Genomic DNA, 18,381 nt, shown 5'->3' on the forward strand with positions numbered 1-18,381 from the left:
GCGACCGCCCCATCTGGCTCTGCGTACTTTCCTAGTAGTGGCAAGGAAAGCATTGCTGGTGCTAAAACTCCTGGAGGGTAGGTAGGGAACCACCATGGAGTGGATGACAGCGGGACCCGTTTTCCGAATAGGTTCATGGGCCAGACACATTGCCTTGAAACGTATTCTGGATTGAATGGGGATCCAGTAAAGTGTATTCAAAGCCGAACTCGCTGACTGTCTCCGAGGGATATGGAGGAGTAGGCGGGATTGCACAGTTCTGGATTACCTGAAGCTTTTTGATAGTAGCCAGGGGGGCGCCCAGATATAGGGCGTTCCTATAATCTAATCGCGAGAGGATAAGGGCTTGCACCATTATCCTACGTGCCTGAAAAGGAAGTAGAGGCAGTATTTTCCACAACATTAGGCCAAAACAAGTGGCAGAGAGCTTAGTAGCTTGATGGTTGAAGCAGAGAGAGCTGTCGAGCCATATGCCAAGGCTCTTGATCTGCTGCTTGGGGACAGGAAAGTTGCCAAGACAGATTGGCCATGACAGTGTCGTAAGGGATGGGGAAGATTTACCCAAGAACATTAGCTCTGTCTTATCCCCATTTAGCTTAAGGTGAGATAGTTTCATCCATTCGGCTACCACCTCTAGGCAATTTCCCAACGCGCAAGATGGACCTTCCGGGTGGTTTAGTGAAACCACCAGGTGGGTATCATCTGCGTAGGTGATAATTTAGATGCCGAACGGAAGTACTATCTCAGCTAATGGGGACATGTAGGTGTTAAATAGCGTGGGGGTCAGGGACGAACCCTGAGGGACCCCACAGCTAACAGGCCACAGATTAGATGCTGCAGACTCCTCAATGACCTGGAAGAAACGGTCCTCTAAAAAGGAATTGAGCCAGACCGGAGCCAAATGCCTCACTCCCAGATTCTTTAGACGCTCAAGCAGAATGGTATGATCTACAGTGTCGTAAGCGGCCCTGAGATCCAGCAAAATAATTGCTGCTGAGCCGCCCTGATCTACCAATCTCCTGGCTTCTTCCGTAACAGCCAATAAAGCAGTCCCAGTCCCATATTTTGGGCTGAAACCTGTCTGAGACTTGTGGAGAAGATTGCTTGATTCCAGGTATTGAACTAAGGTGGAATTAATGTGCTTCTCAACCAGTTTACTCAGCCAGGGGAGGAGGGAGATGGGTCTGAAATTGGCCAGGTTAGAGGAGTCCAAGTTTGGTTTCTTTAAAAGGGCTTTGACCTGGGCACATTTCCAGGCCAGGGGTACCCTTCCCGTGGTAATGGAGGTGTTTAAGACCCTCAAAATTGCTGGACGGATGACTTCTATAACTGTAGTGAGGCGTTGTGGGGGAACTGGATCCAGTGGTGAACCGAAGGTGACCCTAGAAATAAGTGTTCAGCGTTGCCTCATCTAGCAGTGGGAACTCAGCTAAACAGCACTGTAGATTGAAGCGGGAACTTTTATTGTTGGAAACTGTGGACCCGCTCTGGTGGAATGAAAATGATTGAGATATTAAATGGATTTTTAAATGAAAATATTTAGCCAGATTATCACAACGGGCTTGTGCATCTTCTGCGTTGGGGATTTTATGCGGTGGAGAGGTGAGAGATTTAGCAATGCGAAAGATTTCTTTGCGGGAGTTAGCTGCTGTGCTAATCTTCTCGTTGTAAAAAGAGGATTGAGCGATTTTGATTTCAGTTTTATAAATTCTTATTGCCTCTCTGTATTCATTTTTCCTATCGTTTGCTAAGTTCTGTCTCCATCTCCTTTCAAGTCTCCTGCAGTTTTGTTTAAGTTCTTTTAATTTGAGGGAGTACCAATTAGCCAGCTTTGGTTTATGAGTCTTGCGAACAAGTTTTTTTGGGATTAAGGTATCAAGTGAACTTTGGATACAGGATTTAAAATTATTGTTTGCCCTTTCCGGGTCTAGGTCGGCGCAAGGGGTAATAGTGGCCAGAGTTGTGGACCACCTACTAGAGGACAGATTTGCCCATTTCCTTTCCAGCCGTGGGAAGAAGCTCTGCTCAGGGGGAGAAACAGCTGCTTCCCAGACCAAGGGGACTAGTAGATGATTGGTCCATGGAACCGGAATAGGAGATCCTGCAGAGAGAGCCTGATCATTGCTAAGCACTGGATTGAGAAGGAGACCCTTGATATGTGTCGGTGCAAAGCCTTTCTGCACGTTTTGAAGTGCGGAGAGGCTCGCCAACAGATCTGTTGCCAAGTGGTCAGATGGGTCATCCAGATGAATGTTAAGGTCGCCCGGAACTGTAAATTGGCAGATGTTAGAGCCAATTCAGCATTGAAAGTGGGAAGTGAGTTAAGAAACTGGCCTATGGGTCCGGGGGGACGATAGAGGAGCAGGCCGTTAAAGGTATAAGTAGATGAAAATTCCAGGGAGAAACACATGCTTTCAGTGTCAGGTAGGTCTCCCATAGAGGAACGGCAGCAATAGTCATCTTTAAAGATGATAGATAGTCCACCGCCTCTACCTGTTTTGCTGTCGTCTCTGTGTATTAAGTACCCTGATTGCAGGATCTGGGTGATGGCTGGATCAGCTTCATCCTGCAGCCAGGTCTCTGTCAGGAAAAGGACATCGGGTTTAAGATCTTCAATGAGAAGAGCCAGTTCAACTGAATGTTTGGGCAGGGACCGGCAATTTAAAAGATAAAGCTTAAGAGAGGATTTATCCTCCTTGATAGCCTTACTGCTAAGTTGGAATTTAAAGTCACAATGCGAGCACTTATTAGAATTGTTAGTGAGGGATAATGAATGTAGGCAGTTATTACCTGTGACTCCTCGCAGATTCAGTAGTGTTTGAGCGTTATAGATAAGAGTTTGATGGGGACTGCCAGGGTTTGTGGCCCCTGGTCCCGGCCGGGCGCGGACGGGCACAGACGGGCTTGCCTTTGGCGTGCCTTCGACGCGCCTGCTGTGCGCGTCCGCTGCGCTACGGCTTCATGGGAAATAAATAGGCCGGTGTGGGGAGCAACTAGAGCGTCAGCCTCTCGAGATGGCCATTCGTGAGTGTCCCGCCGGATGTGAGGAAAATGCCCCCTTACTCCGAGCGTCTACTCCATCCACAACAAACAGCATAGAAGGCTGCGGTGGACAGGGGAGACTGACGCAACACACAACCAGAACACAGTATTAGCACAAGTAGGTGACAATTTTAAAAACAAAATGCTGGTGACAATTTTAAAAACAAAATGCTCTGTCAGTTAAGAGCAGGTGAGTACAGAGAAAACAATTGTGCCAGGAAAAGATGACTATGGTGGCGCTAGCGCAGTTGGCAGTCAAGCAACTAGCCTGTCAGTCGCTGCACGTCGGCGACCGGAGATTAAATAAGCTGGTGTGGGGAGCAACTAGAGCATCAGCCTCTCAAGATGGCCGCTCTGGAGTGTCCCGCCTTAAGTGAGGAAAATGCCCCCTTACTCCGAGCGTCTACTCCCTCCACAACAAACAGCATAGAAGGCTGCGGTGGACCGGGGAGACTGATGCAACACAACCAGAACACAGTATTAGCACAAGTAGGTGACAATTTTAAAAACGAAATGCTGGTGACAATTTTAAAAACGAAATGCTGTGTAAGTTAAGAGCAGGTGAGAACAGAGAAATACAATTGTGCCAGGTAAAGATGGCTACGGTGGCGCTAGCGCAGTTGGCAGTCAAGCAACTGGCCTGTCAGTCGCTGCGCGTTGGCGACCAGAGATCAAATAAGCCGATGTGGGGAGCAACTAGAGCATCAGCCTCTCAAGATGGCCGCTCTGGAGTGTCTTGCCGGAAGTGAGGAAAATGCCCCCTTACTCCGAGCGTCTACTCCCTCCACAACAAACAGCATAGAAGGCAGTGGACCGGGGAGACTGACGCAACACACAACCAGAACGCAGTATTAGCACAAGTAGGTGACAATTTTAAAAACGAAATGCTGGTGACAATTTTAAAAACAAAATGCTCTGTCAGTTAAGAGCAGGTGAGTACAGAGAAAACAATTGTGCCAGGAAAAGATGGCTACGGTGGCACTAGCGCAGTTGGCAGTCAAGCAACTAGCCTGTCAGTCGCTGCACGTCGGCGACCGGAGATTAAATAAGCCGGTGTAGGGAGCAACTAGAGCATCAGCCTCTCAAGATGGCCGCTCTGGAGTGTCCCGCCTTAAGTGAGGAAAATGCCCCCTTACTCCGAGCGTCTACTCCCTCCACAACAAACAGCATAGAAGGCTGCGGTGGACCGGGGAGACTGATGCAACACAACCAGAACACAGTATTAGCACAAGTAGGTGACAATTTTAAAAACGAAATGCTGGTGACAATTTTAAAAACGAAATGCTGTGTAAGTTAAGAGCAGGTGAGCACAGAGAAATACAATTGTGCCAGGAAAAGATGGCTACGGTGGCGCTAGCGCAGTTGGCAGTCAAGCAACTAGCCTGTCAGTCGCTGCGCGTTGGCGACCAGAGATCAAATAAGCCGATGTGGGGAGCAACTAGAGCATCAGCCTCTCAAGATGGCCGCTCTGGAGTGTCTTGCCGGAAGTGAGGAAAATGCCCCCTTACTCCGAGCGTCTACTCCCTCCACAACAAACAGCATAGAAGGCAGTGGACCGGGGAGACTGACGCAACACACAACCAGAACGCAGTATTAGCACAAGTAGGTGACAATTTTAAAAACGAAATGCTGGTGACAATTTTAAAAACGAAATGCTCTGTAAGTTAGAGCAGGTGAGCACAGAGAAATACAATTGTGCCAGGAAAAGATGACTATGGTGGCGCCAATGCACTTGGCAGTTAAGCAACTAGCCTGTCATTCCCCATTCTGGGATCTGAAACGGTGTGATAAATTTGCACCATTCAGATGCAGCACTTGCTGGTGCAGCATCACCACATCAGATTTGACGAGTTTAGAATAAGCCCCCAATTAGGCAGGCTTCTGAGTCAAAAACAGGAACAAGATACAGCATATGATGGTGCACTAGACTGTAGAGCATTTTCCCTTCCAAATAGAAATTGGTTATAGTGCCTTTCTAGAATGGATTGGGGATTTGAAGGTGACCTTTCCACAGCCAGATTAGGACAACAAAGGATATTCCTGGTATGGGTGACGGTCTAGTTGCGGTAGACTTTTACTATGTCTATATATGCATGAAATGTGATGCAAATGTTTAAAAAATCCATTTTACGGAGAATCTAACTTTACAGCACAACTTTTCATGAGTAGAGAGCTCCTCTACAATTCCTGTTTGTCAAGCGTTCTTCATTCTTCTTGAAAATGTGTTCTGAATTTGTACATTTATTTTTACTATATTAAAGACAAGGTCAGGGGCCGGAATGCTGAAAGATAAACCTGGTAACTGGTAAAGAATTCAAGTGTCATGCATGATGGATTGGGTTTAGCTAATGCACAATTAGCATATGGCACTTCCTCATTCTATTGAAGTGTGACGTTCAAGAAGTTGTGTATTTGCACTAGCCATTATTGGCATTGCTGTAATTCCTTTTCAGCACAGCTCTCATGCACATGACTGAAGTAATGCGAAATGTGTAGTTTTCATTCCCATAGTTAACTCATGTAATTTGGAATGCATCCTGTCAGTCATAGTTGAAAAACAAAGCAATGATTCAGCAGGTGTTGTAGGGTTGCACAGCATTGTACACTGAAAGTCGAAGGAAAACGGACAGCCAGAAAAGATGGAAACTAATACTATTATACCCATTCTCACAGGGCAAGTGTTTTTAGGTCGAGCAGACCTTACTCTCAATGCGTGAGCATTGAGAGTGTCTGCTTCAGACCTTTTGCCGCCCGTATGGGGAATGAGTTGGGAATGAGGACACCAATCTGTTACGAGCAGCGTTTTTCCTCGCGGGAGCGCGCGTCTGATACCTGCGCATGCGCAGAGGCCCTGCGCATGCGCAGAGTAACTCACAGCCCTTGCACAGACGCAGGCAGCCCCCACCCCTCTGCATGCATGCACGCACGCACACACAGGCAGCCCCCACCCCTCTGCATGCACGCACGCACACACACACAGGCGCGCGCATGCACACGCAGGCATACGGCACACATACAGGCACCCATACAGGCACACTATCCCCTACCTCGCATTCTCTCGCAATCACACAGTCACGCATGCGCACACACATTCCCTCGCGCGCACACACTCCACCACCCCTCCCAGGCATACACACAGGCACGCACGCACTTCACTTCAGCCCTGGGCCCCACTCACCGACTGCGCTCTTCCGGCGGGCTCCTCACGGCGCGGCGCGTCTCGTCTCCTCTTCTCAATCGGGCTCGCGGACCTCGGGAGGCGGGACTTCCGGTCGGCCGCGACCGGATTCGCCGGCCGGCCAAGAGCTTCCGGGTCGCCGCTGCCAGCGCGGCGGCACTCCTTAATATGTTTTTTTCATGGTGTGAAAACTGAGGCTTGTCCAAGGTGAAGGCTCTACTGCTACAAAAACACGGAACAGCGCTTGGAACCAAATGTATGTATACGAAAAACTATCATGGTGTTATAGTTCCATAAGTAAACAACTCAGAGGGAAAATGTAAAGATAAACCACGGAGTCACCAAAAAACTCTTAAAAACAGTAGTAGTTACACCCCTTTTTCATATGGACCACAACTAATGTTGGAGATATTAACTTTGTTACTGACTTTAAATAGTATCAATCAACGAACACTTTTGGGTTCATGATCATTTGTGAGACACTGTCTGTCATATCTGTGAGGCACAGAGGAAGCGGTTTTCATTATCTTTCATTTTAACATGTGCACAGCAGAGAAAATCGCAATAAAAGTAGCAAACAAACAAAACACACAAAGATATAGATAAATAATATCTTCGCTTTCTTCTTCAATATTGAAAACACATGATTTTTGGTACCCAGCCAAGGGACCAGTGTATTCCTTTCTTGTTGCAGGATAGCAGCATTTGTTTCATCTATATTGACACGTGCTCATTGCATTGGTAAATGTATTTATGCTATCAAACATGTATCCTAACTAATGACGCTGGTAGGAAGCCACAGAACATGAGCAGTGCTCATGAATGCAGTGTTTACCTTCTGTTCCTGGCACGGCTTTTGCTCCCCCTGAGGCCAGAGGTCAAAATGGCAGTGCCAGGGGTTTCCAGGGGTGTGCATGGCCAGTGACATAGAAACGTTTCCATGGGCCCTGGTGCAAAGGTGACAAATAGGCTCACGTCTGGTGGATGAACAGCAAAACATAACCAAATACAGATGTGCCCCGGTGCCACTGCACCTGCTGCACTATTCAAAGATAATCCCTTGTACGTGGGCGCCAGGAACCGGCCACATCTCGATACCTGCATTTTTCTGAGTGACCTTCTCAAACTCTCTGATTAAGAGTCCATTCTTTTCAAGAGCTGGGGAACTTTACATCAGAGATGTGCGGCTCCTCTAAGCGCTTCCCGGGACAAACGCACTTCTGCGAAAGGCAGTAGAAAAGGAGAGATCTTCACTTCACTATAGCCGCCTTTTATCGAGAACTAGAGAAATATGAGAGAACGACCGAGAGATAGATGGGCGAAAGATGGGGGTTAGTGAACGAACGATATCCAGACCGACCGGACCAGACCGACCGGACCGACCCGACCCGACCGACCGACATGGATGGAAGGACGGACAACGAGAAGAGTGCTACTGCTGCTATGTGAGGCGCGTGGCCCCCGGCCAGGTCTAGAATAGCAGAGCACGAGGGCACATCAGGACAGCGGGTGTCCAGCGCCGGGTGAAGGGCGGAGGAAGCATCCGAAATGTCATCTCGCGATCAGCTTTCTCCATGGCTCGCTTCCCCACTCGGGAAGGTTGTGGAAGACGGTTCTGGAAGGTTTGGTGACGTCCTTCACTCAGACTGAAGAGTGCTGAAGGTAGCCGGTGGCGCTCAGTCTGCGGACTGCAGCTCCTCTGCGACGGTCGCACCTCTCTCTCTCTCCCTGCACCACTTTCACCTGGGAACACCAGGATGGCGCAGCTGGCAAAGCTGGGGTGGCTGGTGCCCATGCGGAATATGGCAACTGGGTCTGCTGTCAAACAGCACGGCGAGGGGCCGGGCACAGGTGAGGGACCGGGCACAGGTGAAGGACAGGGCACAGGCGAGGGACAGGGCACAGGTGAGGGAGTGTCGAGGCTCTGGGCCTGGGGAATGAACTCTTCCTCGAAGAAGGCAGCACACGTGATAGCAGTGGAATCTCACCTCACACACAGAACAGGTATAACACGGGCAGCAGCAGGGCAAGCTTTTCTCAGGCAGAAAAACGCCATCACATCAGGGCCGGACTGGGTAGCTGAAGGCAGCCCTGGCAAAAATGCTCCGGCAAAATCCCGCCCGCTCCATTCATTCCTTGGGCAATACTTCACTTTCCAACTACCAACTTCCTCTCTCTTTCCTTCTCTCTCTATGTTCCCTCTCTGGTCGCTTTCTTTCTACCCTCCCCGCCTTTCCTATCTCTGGAATCCCCCCAGTGCCCCCTTCTGCCATTAACCTCAGGGAGCCCCAAGGTGAAAGAGGCACCAGGAGCGGCTCTGGGCTTTCAGAACCAACCTTCGAGGGCTGTAGCCCACCGGGAAAATGTCCATTGGCATAAAAGGCCTGTCCGGCCCTGCATCACATGTATGAACAAGGTTAGCTTCCTCTACACACAGGGGCATAGCACATGCAGGAGCCATCGATGACGTAACACATAATGATGGGGCCCCCTTGCAGAATGTGACGAGAGGCCTGATTCTCCCATATTTCATAGTTATTCATGCGCTTTGGGCTGAAAGAGAGCCCTTGAAGAGCCTCCCCTGAAGGGTTGGGACGGTATTGCCCCCCCCCCCCCCCCCCCAAGAGTTGCCACCCCCTGAGCCACAGGGGCTGCAGCGACTTGTGTTACAGCCCTGTTAGCCCTACAAACTTAACTCACGCATTGAACAGCTAATGCGTGAGCAACAGCAGATAATAGCTCCCCAACACAACAACAGGTGCAGCAGAGCAAACCCTACCCTCATAGAGAGATTTAAAGCATGGGCAGCAGCTATGCAACGTTGCATAAAAGTCTTAACAAGAACAGCATTGAATGCTACAGTGAAAGCATAAGCAGCAACCCAAGCTTCATTTCTCTGTCTCTCTCACACCACACATACACAGATTGGGTGCAGTGTTGCTTTCAGCAGTACAAGCTCAGCTGCTCATAGAAAACAAATATATAGAGCAGTCTAAGCTTCCCTGATGCATGGAATAAATAATTAATCAAATTATTCACCATTCGAAAAAAGCTGGATTGCTTATTTAGGACTAGACTACAGGCAGCTTTTACAATAACTTTTATTTAAGTATTAATTATTCAAAATAAATAAAAGCCATCCTTATTTGTAATATCAATACATTTAAGTCACGTAAATACAACACATATTGCATTACAAATGCTATAGGTGTCACATTTGCGAAAGTTAAAACTATTGGCATTGTAAATGACAAAGCTATTAATTTAGCTATTTTCAAAACCAACACATAAATACAAAAATTGTCATTTACAATACCAATAACTCAAACTTTCCTAATGCGAGACCTATTGCATTGCAAATGCTTGTTTCTTTTCTGGGGACTTGCAATGCATATATCTGGCGCTCACTGCTCTGGTGCTTTTGCAGTTACTGTTGACAAGCATATATCTTTGGTAATGTCATTCACGGTTGCACCCTGTATCTACTCTCCCAGACACGATGGATTCCATTGAGCATGATAGAGAGGTAAGCAAGAAAGAGATGGTGCTTGTATGTGTTGGTCATTATGTGCAGTGCCAGGCAAATCTGTAGGTGGGTTCATCTCTTTTCATAAACACATGCAAGCATGCCACATGTGACTTTTTGCATTGCGCCTTTATGGTACATGCGTTATAAATATAACAAACATATAGGAATTACCTATGCTTGCTCAATACTTCTCTTGTGTGTAAGCACTTCTAGTTTTCAGGATGATTATGTGTGTTGTGGAGGTACTGATTCAACCCATAACAGGTGCTAAAGGTTGAAATGGGATTACAAGTAATGTCAACCTGCGCTCGGGGACTTTCCCCAGGTGACTACCTTTTAGAGTTACATATGGAAATCATGGCGAAAAGACAGAATTTCATGCAAAATATCCTTTCTTCAGAGAAAAACTTGTAATGGTGTGCTAATTCGGTATACTTGTAATTACCCATCTATATGTCCATTTGGCCTAAATCAACTTCACAGTGTTTCCCACATTTCTAAGCATACCATGATGAACTATGTATTGGTGCCTTCTGTTGTTTTACTATTGTGATTCATGTCCGTATATGCAGAAAGACAAATTAGCCTTTAGTGCTTGAATATTTCCCAAATTTTTGGTACCTATTTTATCAACCTTAACAATAGAAAAGGCCGAGTGAATGCTTTTGGGTTTAAAACCATGACCTGCAATGTTCTTCACAGATCTCTACATGCAGTACTTGATACACAGATCTCAATTACAGCCCACAAAAGCTTTGTTTCTTAGATTTTGACGGTTCAATGGCAAACCACATGTCTCTCAATTTATCACTGCTCTCATTCCAAACTCTTAGTTCTATATTTTAGAGTAATGTATGATGGTCTATAAGCCGAGTTCTGACGTTGGTTCAATTAGACTTCGCTCTCGTATACAGTTGATATTCTTCAAGACAGTGAAGCCCTTGGTTCTCCAGCAAGACTAAGATAAAATGATCAACACTTGGTTATGTATTGGATACACCTATAATGTTATAGTTGTGATAGGCCTCTGGATGCTGGCAATAAATAATAGATATAAACAAGTCATCATTAATGTTTGCTCTCTTACCTCTTTGGGACCAGATTAGAAAACTGGTGCACCGCCTTTATTTGTGCCAGAGTGCCTAAGACAATCTCTTTGCTATCAATTAACAACACATTTGTTGTCTGGTGTATACAGACTGAGTTGGCACATTAGATGCAGACCGCACATTATGCAAAAACATTCTTTGAGGTTCACCCTTAGCTCTACATTTCCATGGAAACCATTCTTCTGACCTTTGAGGGGTGCCCAGAAGGCACGCACATGGGTTGATGGCATCAAATGCTGCATCCACCATTCTGTCAGACTTCATGACTAGATAATCACTCAAGGGTAACTGTTCCTAAAGAAAAGGAGAGGCTGGCCAATGCGCTCACTAGAAGAAGTAGTGAATTAAACTTAACTCACAAAAAAGGTTGGAAACGAATCACAGCGGAGGTGAGGGAATTTCTCCTTTTGGTAAAAGTGCCCTCACACACGATGCAGGTGTCATGCTTCATCATCAGGCATTGCTCCTCGTGGGGGTGGTGCTGCAGTCCCCCACTGGCCCCGCAAGAGATCTCTTTGTCAGAGTTCTTTTCAGAGTAACGCCGCAGTTGTGAGTGCGGGTGTGTGGGGGGATTTGAGGAATGAATTAAAATTACCACACCAGTACCCAAAAACCTTTATTCAAGGGTCTGAATGGTAAGGTTGAAATGGATGACAAGGAAGGCCTCTAGAGAAATTATATCCGAGGGGTTGAGAATTTTCCTTCTGTTCTCTTGTCTGTGAGTGAAAGTGATAGTGATAGTAAAAATGTTAGGTCGCTATGTATCGTGCCTTACATGGGTCTCTAGTGGATCCCGTGGCGCTTCATCAGGACCGTGTTCAAAGTGAAAAAAGGATTAAAAATAGGAATCTGAGACAGCGATAGTCAGTATTCCTATAGTACCTATATTCAGGTTAATTGACATCAGTGCGCCTAACGGAATGTCCACTAAGCATTCCTAGATCCAACCTAGAAAGAGAGAGAAGACATGAAGGGCAAAACTGAATTAGGGGGATAATATTCATATACTTATACTTCATGACTAACCTGAGGTGTCACAATCGGGGTTGCCACTAAATAGAAACTGACAGTGTGGTTCTTAATGCTCTGCAGCATCTCTTCAGGGCAATTCGGGACTTTCTTTGCAGCAGTCCTATGAATCTCTAAATGAAGGTGCATTGTTTAAATTCCTCATCCTCAATTGAAAGATCTCTGCGGGAGGGGGCTTCCTGAGACCCTCTGTGCTCCTTCTTAAAGTGTTTTCTAAATTAGATCTCTAATTGTGCTCTGCCCAATGGATACTGGACTGTTGGCCGGTCTTTTTAGAACTTTCAGTCCATGCTCTTGCATAAGTAATATGCATGAATACAAAGGCAAAGACACTCCTTTATTTGCATTACGCTAATTTGTACAGTACATGCATTAGCTTCCTGCCTCCACAGTATATATTAGAACAAGCATTCGCAAAGCAGTAAGTCTCACAGTTACGCAAGTTTAAGCTATTGGCATTGTAAATGACAATGCCTTTTATTTATGTTTTTAAAACGAAAACAAAAATAAAAGGCATTATTATTTGCAATGTCAATAGCTCAAACTCACATAAATGCAAGACCTATTGCATTGCAAATACTTTTTTAGAAATCTTTTCTCTTCTGCCATCATACTAGGATGGAGAGTTTTACATTTAAAACTCTCAAACAGAACTGTGAAATAAAAGTAATTGATGTCTCATTTGCCCGACTCTTATTCCCTAGGCTATTAACCCCTTGTATGCTAATGACGGAGCCGCTCCGTCATGAGCCGCGGTTGCGCTGTACTCATGACGGAGCTGTTCCGTGAAATACATGAAACAGTAATTGCTTGTTTACTTCTGCTCCTTCCATTTACTCACTGCGAATCGCTTTGTTTTTTTTAGTTTTTTTTTTCATTCACGTGTGGATTTGTGTTCATTCATTATTGCTAATCTGCTTTTGTTCCTTCACATAGTACTATTTACGCACAGTACCTGAATCTCTATTTTGTCCACTATCTGTAAACATACATCTTACTCTCTTTAACTTGTTCGAAACTTTAAACTGGTTTTGCAAATACATCATTATTGTTCTTTGAGTGAGTGTTTATGTTAGATTCACTGCAAAAACTGTATTTTCTTTTTTATTATGAGTCCAAACGCCATTTAATTCCCACTTAACTGGTCATAATTATTTGATTTGCTTCCTTTCCTTTGTACGTCTGTGGCTGCTAAAAAATTCTGTATTTGTCTTCGTGGCCCTTGGACATCACAAGCTGCTCTTTTTTAACTTGGTTTCCCTCCGTTGGCCGCTCTGAGGTACTTCAAAAAGCTCAGAAAGTCACACAAGCATCAAAGAGGCGCTTTATTAATTGCTAAAAGGAGTAGAAAGGTGATAGGGCAGGACAGCGGGGGTGGAAGTGCATGGCGCGGGAAGGGGGTGCTGTATCGCTGCATATCTGAAACATCGAGGGATGGGGCCCGACATACGCCTACGGCTGGACTTTAGGTATAAGGAACGAGTGCCGAGAGCTCAGAATGTACCTTCGTGGCACCTCGGATGTAGAATGAAAATAAACAGCGCGGACAGCATAGCGCCAACTCAATAAAAATAGCAGTGATAAAGTAACATGAAAAAGAGCGCCCAGAGTGCAAAAGAAATGAAAATACCCCCTTGATCCCCTAAAGACAGTGGTGAGAACAAATCACATTTGGACTTAGCACCGTGCGTGTTGTGTGCCTATTCAAAGCCCTTGGGTGTCTATCTTTTGTGCTCCTCACGGGAAAGTCTGAAAGTCACACAAGAATCAAAGAGGCGCTTTATTAGCTGCTGAAATGAGTAGGAAAATGGTAGGGCAGGACAGTGGGGCATAGAGGTGCACAGCACTGAAAGGGGGTGGTGCATCGATGCATTTCCGAACCATCGAGGGAAGGGGTCTGACATACCCCTACGGCCGGACTTTAGGTATAAGGAACGAGCACCGAGAGCTCAGACTGTATCTTTGTGGCGCCTCGGATGTAGAATAAGAATAAACAGTGTGGAGAGCATAGCGCCAAGTGAATAAAACTTGTAAATAAAAAGTGCCCAGAGTGCAAAAGAAATATAAATAGCCCCTGAAGTCCCTAAAAATAGCGGTGAGAACAAATCATATTTGGACAGCCCTTGGGTGTGTATCTTTTGTGCTCATCATGGGAAAGTCTTTTATTGCCCTACTATTGCACATCATAAAGATGAGAAGACATGTGAAAGCGGCGAGCGTGCTCATGTACGAGTCGGGATGGGCGGGGCCTAAAAGAGACAGGGAGGGAACCAAAAAGCCTCACTTTCAATAGAAAACAAGCCTTTAGCATAATGTGTGATGCTCGCCAATAAAAAGCATGGGCGGAGCTTCCACCCCACTTCCAAAGTCGACTTGACGACAATAGAGCTCGCAGAGCGAGCAGCGCATGCACTGCAACGCTAGGTGAGACCTAAAAAAGGTCACACAATACTAAGAAAGCAACTGGAGAAGAGAAATGGGCACACACATTCGTTTTGCTCACAAACACCTTTGCATTTATTGATCCTGGTCACACCCCAGCTTGTATTTTAATGAATTAATTTAGAATTATTTTCAATAACCACATTAGTTAATTGTGTAAATGGTATACAAATATTCTATTCTGTGATATTTAAACACTTACGCCATGAGATTGCCACATATCTCTGACTAAAGAATCAATATTGTGTCATAGAGAGCACAGAGAGGGTGCTGCGTTCATTGCAGAATTGTATGCAGCCTCATGAACTTACACAGATAGTTTCTTTATATATATAAAATAGACTATAAGAACCTTAATAAAGCGCCCCATGTTATTCCCTCTGAAAGCTGAAACCAGTTAAAAAAAACATTGCAGATTGAAATTTGGCAGATAAATTGGGAAAAAGGAAAATCTGGATTTTTAATAGTGGAAAAAAGCATAAATGTATGAGGATGCCATAACTGATTTAGAACATAGTCCAAATATGCAGTATAAAAGGTAAAGGTGTTGTAGTTGAGTAAATATTTTCATAAAAACCAAACCTGTAACCGTTTGCACCATCAGTTTTCTGTTTAAAAAAATGTTTTAATTTTTTCTTTTCCGCCAGTAAATCTTGTGTACTGTACCCTGAACTAAGGAAGTAGGAAATAAATATGACCAGCATATTCCCTTGGAATGTCAAGGAATTACTAGTTAAACTCTTCTCGATATGAGGGGCTACTGGGCATATAGAAGCATGTGTAAAATTGCACATATACCTCTGACAAAAAAGTGTCTCCACAAAAAGTGTCAATAAGTATACAGCCTTTAAAACCTCAGAAAATTGTGAAAATCAGAGTAAGGTCCAAAATGTGTCTCCTGTTTTTTTAGATAAGCAATACCTACAGACAATAGAGAGTTTTACCCACACAATATTCTCCAGGTAAACCAGGATTGAATTTCTCTTGGGGGAAAAAAATGACATTCTTAGTGTTTACACTTTTCAACAAGGAAAACATGCCGTTTATTATGTTAACCTCCATCTTGGAGATCTGTGATTCGGAATAATGTGGCAATATTGCACTCTGTATACATCGCAAACTGCACTACTGGTGTTTATTGGATGTGGTAGTACCAAATAAAAAAAACAGGATTTACTGTGTGCCCTTAAAACTGCAGCGGGTGCAGCAAACATTTGTAAAATAAATAGTTAAAGATTCTTCTACGTACTTTTCGGCTTGCCTGAACTTGCTCTGCCTGTTCCTAATTTGGCCTGAGAGACCCATTTCCAGCATTATGTTTTTGCTTAAATATTGTCCAAGAGAACTTGAAAAAAATTACTTTGTGAGAAAATGTTTTTAATTAGCCAATCACAAATCCAAACCCCAATGCTGAGACTAAGGGCCTGATTCACAAATGTAACATACATTTTTGAGTAAATTTACACTTTAGAGTACGTTTTCTACTTTTCGGTATTCACAAACTGCACTTTTGTAGTAACTTACACTTTTGTAGTATGTTCAGCACTGCACACTGGTACTACAACACCCTCCCATAGAAAATAATTGAGGTAGGTACGTATCACAAAAGTGTAAGTTACTACAAATGTGCTGTTTGTGAATAGCACTTAAAAGTAACTTTTGTAGTAATACAAAATGTACTACAAACTGTAGTTTGTAAATCAGGCCTAGGCTATTTACATATGGTGACATTTGTCAAACAGACACAAGATTGAAACTGATGTCATAAATGTCAAAATAACTTTCAGCTTCTTAATCCTTTTGTGCTAGAGATGAAAACGATATAATTCACAAGATAAAAACATGCAATTTAGTGTAAAATAGCTTCAAGGGACTGCAGAAAATGGATCAAAGTTTAAAAGAGGGATTAGATACAGAAGAAATTAATAAAAGTGGCAGGGGGGTGGAAGAAGCAGACATTCTATGAGAAAACTATTAAGTCTACAGAAGCAGGGGAGAAGAAGAAATGTCAAAATATTGCAATAATAGAAATACAGGTTTACAGCAATAGACCAAAAAAGAAATATATATCCATGTATCCATGTTTGGAATAGGTGTGCAGGATCAATTTAATGAGTACGATCTTCCTGCCAATTTGTTTACTTCACACGAAGATCTCGGGCAAGTTTCTTTTTTCTGCACGCTAAAATTATACCGATTTCTGTGTGTACAAATTTGTGGATGCAGACTCTGTTTAAATACAGTTCCTCATTTTTCCAGGACAGACGTTATCTGTCAGATAGCAAAAACTTTATGTTGAAGCCCCTCTCACGAGTCATAACTTTAAGTTAAGAGACATTGGATAATGTATGTTTCTTTTATCATTAAGTTTGGCCTTTCTCATCTTATCCTCAATAAGTACCAATTAAAGTTTAAATATTAAATGGCCTATTCTTCAGCTAATAGCTATAGGGATTTGGCCATATGGGCTTGGAGTCTTAGATTACCAGAAGTAGATTTCTTAAAACCCTATTGTTGAAAATTAGAACCAGTTCCCAGAGTTGACGCCAAAGTCTTTTGCATCTACTTGGTTGACAATTTGCAAGGACTGTCTGCATTGCGTGACTTTTGGAGAGCCCTACTGACCAGTCTTTTTTGTATCAAAATAAAAGGCCCAACATGGTCAAGCCCTTTCTTGAGAGCATGTAGGCTTCACTTTTGAAGGTGCACAGATATCTTAATGAAGATGAAGAGGATGGACATATTTAAAAAAATGAGAGACTAAATCCTATTGAATAATTACTTATGTTTGGTTGAGGAGCTTGCCGTGGCCTTTTGTGGTTTATTTCATCACACCTCTCATACTCATGTCTAGCATTTACCCAACCAACTTCCTTGTCATGCTTCTTTCAAGGATTGTCTGGATGCAACTGACACATGGTGTATCGGAAATTACCATTCTTAACAGATTAGTCCCCATTTTCACAGTTGTTCTTGCTCACTACTTAAGCTACTTTCTAAATATGCATCTGATGACCTTATATTTTGTAATTCAATAATTGGGACTGGGAACTGTTAAATGAAAGATGAAGTAGAACTTTTTTCATATTCTCTTTTTCATTACCTGTAATTTTCTTCAAAATCAACTATGGCATTGCTGCCTTAGCAATGACAATTGAGAATTTTGGGGCTTAGATTTTTTGAGGAAAATATATTTTTGGTTCTTCATGACCCCCTCTTGACCCCCAGATTTACTGCTCTGCCTACCAAGACTCCTCATCATACTTTAAACGTACACGTAGACCTACTTTAAGGGTACACGATTACTGCCAGCAACTTTGAAACACTTTTGCAGGAATACTGCCTGCAGACTTACATCCCAGAGTAGTTGTTTGCCTCATCCCTTCCAGTGTTTATGATTGTTTGGATCTCTTGCGTGAGCTGCAGGGGGTCTTGATGGTGTATTTACTTCACAGAGAAGAGGGATAATTCCTGTGTTGTTTGAGGTTATGAAAGTTTATTTACAAAAGGCATAAGCTGGCAGGTGTGAGATCTAACATACTCAAAGCTGCTAACTACTTACCTATCGTAATCCTTATAGATAGTGATAGAGTGTTCCTGACTGCGCAAGATCTGTATACAATTTAGGGATTTCTATTTAGGGTTTGCTAATGGAATACATTTTATTAAAACTACATCATTATAAGCCAAAATAAAGGAATCACAGTGCACATCTTGACTCCTTTCTGCCGCAGAGATCTCAAGATGTGACATATCAAGTTGGAGTCCTTTATCTTTATATTTTTGATACTTGTAGTACAGGTTATATAATGGGATATGTAAGACTACAAGAACTAGCAGGGAGCCAAACACTGGGCTTGTTGGGCTACTCAGGCACACCTGACAAAGGAACTATTCAACTGTCTCTTAAAAACAAAGTTGACACTATTGATGAACAAGGGAACACAAATAAAAAAAAAGTTTTGACATTGTAATCTGTAAAACAGTACTTCTAAACTTTCTTGGAATATTTGGTATTTCAATGTAAGTTTAGGAAAATGAGAACTGTTGGA

The sequence above is a fragment of the Lissotriton vulgaris genome, chromosome 7 (genome assembly GCF_964263255.1).
Source record: "Lissotriton vulgaris chromosome 7, aLisVul1.2, whole genome shotgun sequence".
In the NCBI taxonomy this organism is placed as follows: domain Eukaryota; kingdom Metazoa; phylum Chordata; class Amphibia; order Caudata; family Salamandridae; genus Lissotriton; species Lissotriton vulgaris.